This window comes from Pinus tabuliformis, chromosome 1_1 (genome assembly GCF_031772625.1).
Source record: "Pinus tabuliformis cultivar Carrire ecotype Pingquan chromosome 1_1, CPIR1, whole genome shotgun sequence".
Taxonomy (NCBI): Eukaryota; Viridiplantae; Streptophyta; class Pinopsida; order Pinales; family Pinaceae; genus Pinus; species Pinus tabuliformis.
In genome coordinates this window covers 254,695,310-254,703,748 of record NC_142297.1, presented here as the reverse complement: position 1 = coordinate 254,703,748, position 8,439 = coordinate 254,695,310, and the positions used below count along the sequence as shown (strand labels likewise).

At 32.4% G+C, this 8,439-nt stretch overlaps 1 pseudogene; it reads left to right on the top strand.

The window, feature by feature from the left end:
• Positions 1-1,823: 1,823 nt before the first annotated feature.
• LOC149212484 (auxin-responsive protein SAUR71 pseudogene) lies at positions 1,824-2,180 on the top strand (annotated as a pseudogene).
• Positions 2,181-8,439: the final 6,259 nt, after the last annotated feature.

Sequence of the window (8,439 nt, the reverse complement as noted above, 5' to 3'; positions counted from 1 at the left end):
CTAATGTGCTAGTATTACATTTTGTTTCTTGCATGAATAGAATATGTGGTTTTTCATGCTGTATCATGTTCTTTATCATCCTGTATTTCCCGGGACTGTTAAGTCCTCGAACATCCCATGAAATGAGCTTCATGGTTGACCAGTAGGTAAGGATTTGTAGTATTTAGTCAGCTTGGAGCCCCTGCCAGACTCCACTAACATTTCCCCAATGAGGATGGTGCATTGTAAATCTGTCTTTCTGCCTCTTTTCTTCCCATCTTTGGTGATGTGTTTTCCATCCCAGCTGCTTCCTTGTTGTATGCCCAAGGTTCTGTGCTGGTGCACTCTTGAGAGTACTACTTCTAGATTTTCAAGCTGCCTGTCCAGTATTTTGTCGAACTCTTTCTTTTTGCATGCATGTTCTAGACTAAAAATGTCTAAATCTCCTAGATCAAAGCTTTCAGGCTCTTCTTCTATGTGGCTTTGTTGACTGCTCTCATCCATATGGTGGTTTGTTTTGAATGGATCTGTCAACAGGTTGTCAATGTCCATTCCTTTTGCGGACCATAAAGCTTTGTTGTAATCTTGAAGGGGGATAGGTTGAGACGCTATTGGTTGCGGATCTGATTTAGTCGCCAGGAAGAATGGTTGACTAGCATCATTAGGAGTAGGTGCAATGAATGGTTTCCTATCCAATATGGTTAAAAATAACCACGGTACGGTATTAAAGACCATCAGTGTATAGTTAAAAATAAGGACAGTACAGTATTAAAGACCATCAGTGTGGATAGAGGCCGTTGTTTATAGAATACTAACAACTTCAATGTACTCTGTGGCCTCATTTATCATTCTTCCGCAGCGTACTTAGACACCTCAATTAAGAATCCCGGACTACATCAACGCAAAATCTATGAAAACTGATATCAGAATTATTAAAACCGACGAATTTGACTTTGATTAACTGGCTGGTTTTAAAAGGAAACTCCTATTTCCACCTCTATAGCAAAGTTAATGTTGTCTGACATGCAAGGGGAATAGGAGTTTCCTCGCATTAACATGCCAAAGTCAACTGTGAGGGAAATATAAATGCAAGGCAACTCCTATTCCCCTTGCATGTCAGATAGCATTAACTTTGCTATAGAGGTGGAAATAGGAGTTGCCGCTTTAAAACTCCAATCTATTCCTTAGCAATAAAGAATTGGATACAATAAAAATAAAAAACAAAACCGTCGACTTAGCCTGACTCACAGTCTGGCTGCTCTCTAATTAAATATTCCTGTTTCACAATACGATCTGCAGTCTACATAAATATTCCACGCAGTCGTTTAAAATATGCCCGTTTCACAATACGATCTGCGGTCTACATAAATATTATACGTAGTCGTTTAAAATTTGTGCAATTATTGACACTCCACGTCTATTTAGACTTTGACTTTCAAAATCGAGAAATCGAGTGCGACTTTTGATTTAGTCTTTGTGTGCACAGTGCCATATAAAACAATATCACATGCAAGGTACGCGAAGTATCGTACCATTGGAAAACGTGTAACTTCGAGTATAAATCGGGCCTCCATTATTTTCACTGTTGCATATTTTCAGTGTTATAGCAGTTCATCAGAGCCATCCTTATGTCTATTGCTGATTTCTCAAATATTTGGGAATCGGATGGACATAGGTGCAGTTAATTTTTTAACTGCATCTATGCCCGTTCAATTCCTGAATATTCAGGGAATCAGCAATCGAATTAAGCTCAGGGGTTCATTAGAGGCGTAGTATTCTATCCCATATATTCTCCTGCTCTGCTAAATCTGGTGAAGCCTGGTTTCTTCGTGATCTCGTCCACAATGGGCCAGTTGAATCATTTGCCACAGAGAGTTACCAATATCTGTTCCTCCAGACGGCCGGTGGCATTTGTCAAGATGGACAAAAATGAGAAAAGAAGACAGGATTCAGACTACAACAATATTGTTCCCAACGGATTCGTGCCTGTGTGTGTAGGGAAGGATATTGTTATGAGATTTGTGATAAATGCCACCGTTCTCAACCATCCCTTATTTGCAGAGCTGCTGGAGGCTTCTGTAGAGGAATTCGGATACGACTACCAGGGGGCACTCAGGATTCCCTGTGATGTCGTGTTGTTTGAGAGGATTCTTGATCTCATTACCAGCACATATCCAATGTTATCAATCTGTCATCAATGATCTTAATAAGCCGCTGTTCTTTTCTAGTGAATGTATCCAAATTCCATTAAATGGATGGATAATTTAATTTATACATGTATATTCAATTTTCTTGAAACTGGTGACACAGTCCATCAGATATAAATCCATCTCCATGTTGGTTTCTCTAATCAAATCAAAAGTGCTTACACATTTCTTTTATGTTTAAATATATTTTTTTGGGTAGATATGGATCTAAATTTTCATTGTACATTGGGGATTTGTACGATGATCTGAGACTGAAAGGTAAAACGTCGTTTCATGGGTATTAGGTTACAAACACGCTTTCATTTAAGAATGTGATTATTAGGTTACAAACATTCTATTTTTTTCTTAAATTTTCATGCAATCACATATTTAATATTATTGTCATTCTACAATATGACCTTTACATTTATTCCTCAATCTATGTTATACCAGCTTAAGTCAAAGCTGATTTTGGCTAGAATATGACCTTTTCATTTATTCCTCAATCTATGTTATACTACCTTAAGTCAAAGCTGATTTTGGCTAGAGTTTAAAGAAATTTTAGGAAGACTTTTGTATACCTTTTCATTTATTCTTCAATCTATGTTATACAAGCTTAAGTCAAAGTTGATTTTGGCTAGAGTTTAAAGCAATTTTAGGAAGACTCTTGTGTTCCATGTTATTTAACTTGTTTATATACATTAGGTACCCATAGATAAGCTCCCAACTGAGACAAGGTTTACTTTTATGAAAATGATACGATGGGTTATATTTCTGTTAATTTTTAGATTATATATTGTTAAATTCCTTTCAAAATTGGTATCTTTATCCATAACTCTCTAAAAGTATTATATGTATAAACTTCATGTCTATATAAAATCATTAGAGTAACTAGAATCTCAAAAATAGCTTTGTCTTTTTTTAATTCCATATCCAAATATCTATTGGGATATAATTTTTTCAAGCCCATTTAAGCCTTTGCACCCTTTATTTATCTTTTTACTTGAGCTTTTGGTGAATATTGATTAAGGAGTTTTAGTTGTTTGCAGTTAAAAGAGGAGAGATATAAATATACTAGTAATAGTTGGACCAACACAATCTACAATCTCCTAACTTATTAACATATATGCCAAAAAGAATAAGGAACAAAAACACTCTTAATTAACTTTGAAATTATAATTAATTCCTTTAAATCAACAACCCTTCAATCTTATTTCATCTTAACCTACACCAAAGATGTGTCTTGAGTATTATGTCTCTTTCATCTACATAAAATAAATAAAAGATGGAATTTCATAATAACAAGTTATTGTTTCTAATTTATATTTGTAGAAGAGTTATTCTTTCGTTTAAACCTTATTGGAAAAATAAGTTTAATCTAAATAATTGAAAAAAAAACACCCTCTGAGATTACCTTCTCCTTGTTATAATGGAATTTAATTATCTTTTAAAATAGACTAAGATTTAAGTAATGAATTATATAAAAAATTAGGTATGGTAAAGTCATGGTTTAAAAATGTATTTTTGAAAATATGATAGATTTATTAACAGAATATTACTTAATTATTGATTTTAAAAATAACTAGAGCAATTTTTTATTTTTTTCAAAGAAATGAGTATGAGAGTTTTATTACATAGTAGGGTTTCAACCCATAATTGTTATATTTTTTCATAATTTTCAATATTCTTTGCAGGTCTGAGATTGAGCAAGGGAACTCAATCTAATCCCTCGAGTGATTGCTCCATGATACAAAAATTTGTCATTCCAACTAATTTTTTTTCCAAAATACTCCTAACATCTACATTCACATTCCATTTTTCACCAGTTTTGATTAATTTTGACACACTTCTCATTTCTCTTGGTGAAATATTTTTTCCCTTGTACCCCACTTGGATCTAATGAACATTTTTTGTTGGGTCTAATGTAACACATTTCAATGAGTGAGCATTGTTTTATTTTGTTTCTTCATTATTTCCTTGATCTACCCAAGAAGTTTCTTTTCGATATGTTTCCCTAGAGAATTCAAAGGGGGGTCCAACTTTCACTTGGGTATGTTGTGCTCCCGCTATCATTGAATCCAAAGGATCCTCACACGCATCTTCCTCACTGGTTTTTGTTTTCTTTGGTGATTCTTCTTTGTCAATAACTTCTTCATGTTTTTGTTTTGCTTCTTCCTCACCCTGATCCTCTTCTTATTTATATACCATATAATGTTTGTTATGAGCTCCTTCCCACAATTTGGGCCTTTGATTAATTTTCCATAATTCGTTGTTCTCCAAAAACGTTAGGCATTTTTTATTACATGTCCTTTTTCATAACATGGTCAACATCGAAATGAAACATTTTCATAATCCACCTTCTAAACCCACACATAGTCTATAACTTTCAGATTAATTTCAATAGGAAAACCCTTATTGAAATCCATCTCAACACATATTCAAGCATAATTGGTTTTATAAAAATTAACAGATTCTAGGTTGCGGCAATAAAACTTCCCTATTGCATTACCAATAGAAGATAGCATTAAGAGATTCCAAATATGCAAGGGAATGTTTTGGAGCCTTGCCCAAAAGAGTGTTACAAAGATTGATATTGTAATGAGATCAAAGGTGGGACATGAGGTCTACATGAAAATGTCAACACTAAGCCAAAACAGAGCCCAGATTCACAAATATTATGTGTATCCTCAATTTTATTAAAAACCACAACAAAAATACATTGATCCAAAGGGTAAATATTTAGATAATCAGTCAAGAGGGGTTTCAATGTGTCAAAAATCCACTTGTGGAGATCAGTCAAACATGACCAAAACCCATTAAATTTGCATACCAAACCTTGTTCTGAAAGAAAGGTTTCAATGTTGGAGGCATCCTCTTTCAAAGGAACATTAAGGGATGGAGCTTCTTGGACAATCAAAAGAACAAATGTGGTTTTCAGCATGGCATTGTAAGAAACCAAGGCTTGAGTTTCCATTCCTTCAAAAAAAAATTTTCTCGAAATCACTAGAATTCACCATTGGTCAAAGAGTTATAAAAACCCTATCTGCCCTATGCATCCTGAAACAAGTTACTTAAGGGAAAAGGATAAAAAATTATCTTAAACTTTAGAAATTTTGGTACTGGAACAATTTTGATATGTTAGGTTATTTGTAGATTTCATTATCTTAGAAAAATAATTTATAGTTATTTGGATTTATCTAACATCAACCTAATACGTTTTGCATAAGTGCAATTTTTTTACACCCTTTCTTCTTTTTCTTAACTAGATAATATTGATATAAATTTATCTATCTATATATAGAAAATTTTACAATGAATAAATTTAGAACTATACATAGATATTTATTAATTATTTTTTGTTTTCTATGTTGTGTGAGTCTTGATATGAATGCACACTTAATCTTTTGCTTTATAAAACATCACCTAGGGATTGCACATGGCTTTAGTCACACCAACCCTTAACATGGCTGGATTTTTTCCCATGGGATTTCAAACAAGTGACCTTCACATCATGGAGTGTCTTAATAATACACCCTATCAATATTTATTCTATACCCTATGAATAAATATTTATCAATTCTATTCTTATATTTATTTTAAATTTAAAAATAATTATTATAATATTAAAATTTTAAATAATTTTATTGTATATAAGATCTAAAATAGACAGATTCATCCATCTAAAAAATAATATTATAATCAACTCTATTTCGTTATTGTTATACATTATGAAGTTAGAAAGTTTAATTAAAAAAAAATGTAAGTTGATTGGTATTATTGAAAAGAAAGTTAAAATTGTAAAAAATATAATATTATTTTTTATTACATTTAAAATAATAAAAATGGTTTAAATTAATTGGAATTATGGAAAGTAAGGTTAAAATACTAAGATCTTAAAATATTTTTTATTATAAATTTTTAAATTTTAAATAATTTTTATAATTGTGATTTTCATAATCTTAATATAAATTTTTTGAGTTATACTTTTTACTATTCTAATACAATACAAAGGAGATGTATAAAAATTATGCTAATATATGTTACAAATAAATTATTTTAATGTGAACTTTAAGCAAAAAAATTATTAGATTCGTAAGGAGAGAAAGTAATTGGAAGTAAAAACAAAATATTACTAATATGTATTTTTTACATCCTAGTATGAAAGAGATGTGTAATTATTTCTCTTCTCCAAATGAAGTTGATATATATAGAGAGAGAGCGCCCTAAGATATTCTCTCTTTTGTTTTTCCCTCATGTGTCCTATAAGCACCAATAGAGGGGAGGGATGCCCACACTCCTAGACTAGCAAACCTTTCTCTAATAATATTGACATCCCTTAGCATTCTCAGTTGGATGCAACACCAATGTCCAGTGAGCAATCCAAGTAGATGGCCTAGAACCAATTCTTTCAAGAAGAAAACTCAGTTGGTTTGTCTTCCAAAGGAAATTGTAAACCCAGACTATGAAGTCAAATCCATTAATATTGTAAACTACATCCAATATATGTAGGATTGTACACTAATCAAGAAATTTATGGGATTATAGCCCTAAAAACGAGTTCATTTGGTGGATCCAGAATAAATGTAATCCAGAAGGGAAAATCAATTTGGATATGGGTGCTAAAGGTTTCTTTACTATAATGTTTGCAAATATGGAAGATAAAACAAGGGCATTTAAGAACAAGCCATACTTCTTTATTTTTTTATAATGTGGTTCACAAACCCTAAAGATCAATGACCGCTACATCCATGGAATATTTTTACCAGGCATATCCACCCGAAGGGATCACTTTCTTCCAGCTCAACCACAAAGCTTGACCTCGATGGTGTCAAGAGAAATGAACCTATGACCTCTCAATAGGAAAGGTTCTCTAATGAGGGAATTCGACCAATTGAATTAACCCTTGGGGATATACGTATTCAACTTAGTTGACATATTCCTTAAAATATGGAGGGAGATATTCAACCCAAATAAAATGGACTTCCAAGTTGATTTGGTTTGGATTTGTTTACTTTCCCTGCCCCACAAGTTCTATGAAGCATAAACCTTAGAGGGTGTTGGAAATGCCCTAAGTAATTTTTCTGAAAATATCAAAGGCCACAAATCTAGAAAGATAAACCTCTTATGCAAGAATTTTCATAAACATGATCATTTTGGAACCTCTTCCATAAGACATCAATATTTCCTTTCATGACACTATTTTGATGCAAACCATGAACTATGAGGAAACACCATGAATATGAAAACCTCTTAAAGGATTTCCATCTCAATGTTTCCTCCAAGCTACCAATTTCTAAGGCTTCCAATGACCCTCAAGGTTACATGAATCCCCCTTCTTGTAGAGACAATTCTAGGTTGTCACCCCCTCCCCTCTACTAGAAAATACTTCTCTTCATGAAACAACTTCAACATCTTGTCTAACATTAAAGTACTCTATCTTTCTAATTCATTTTAGATCCATCCCTATTCGCAACCTTCCCACTCCCCTATCCCCAATCCATAATCAGAATCCTTGATACAAATAATCATTGAGGAAATCATCTTAAAGCCCATCAAAAGTATGAAGGGGATAGTCCATTAGGAAGTAACCATGACAAAGGTATAAAATTTACAATATCATGAAGTTTATGGATATGGATGTCTTGGACCTTCCAATAATGGTAGAAAATTTTACTATTAAAGATCCCATCATAACCCTAAAGCCTCAAGTTCAAATTGTGCACAAGGATCTCATTAAATACCAAGCTCAAACTAGGATGGCATCCCTGAGTACCAATTCTCTAAAAATGGGAAGAAATGGGGTAGAAAGAGTAACAAGAAACTATTGCAAGAATTAGGAGAAAGTAACTAGAATCTCAAAAATAGCTTTTTCTTTTTTTAATTCCATATCCAAATATCTATTAGGATATAATTTTTTCAAGCCCATTTAAACCTTTGCACCCTTTATTTATCTTTTTACTTCGAGCTTTTGGTGAATATTAATTAAAGAGTTTTAGTTGTTTGTAGTTAAAAGAGGAGAGATATAAATATACTAGTAATAACTGGACCAACACAATCTACAATCTCCTAACTTATTAACATATATGCCAAAAAGAATAAAGAACAAAAACACTCTTAATTAACTTTGAAATTATATTTAATTACTTTAAATCAACAACCCTTTAATCTTATTTCATCTTAACCTACACCAAAGATGTGTCTTGAGTATTATGTCTCTTTCATCTACATAAAATAAATAAAAGATGGAATTTCATAATAACAAGTTATTGTTTCT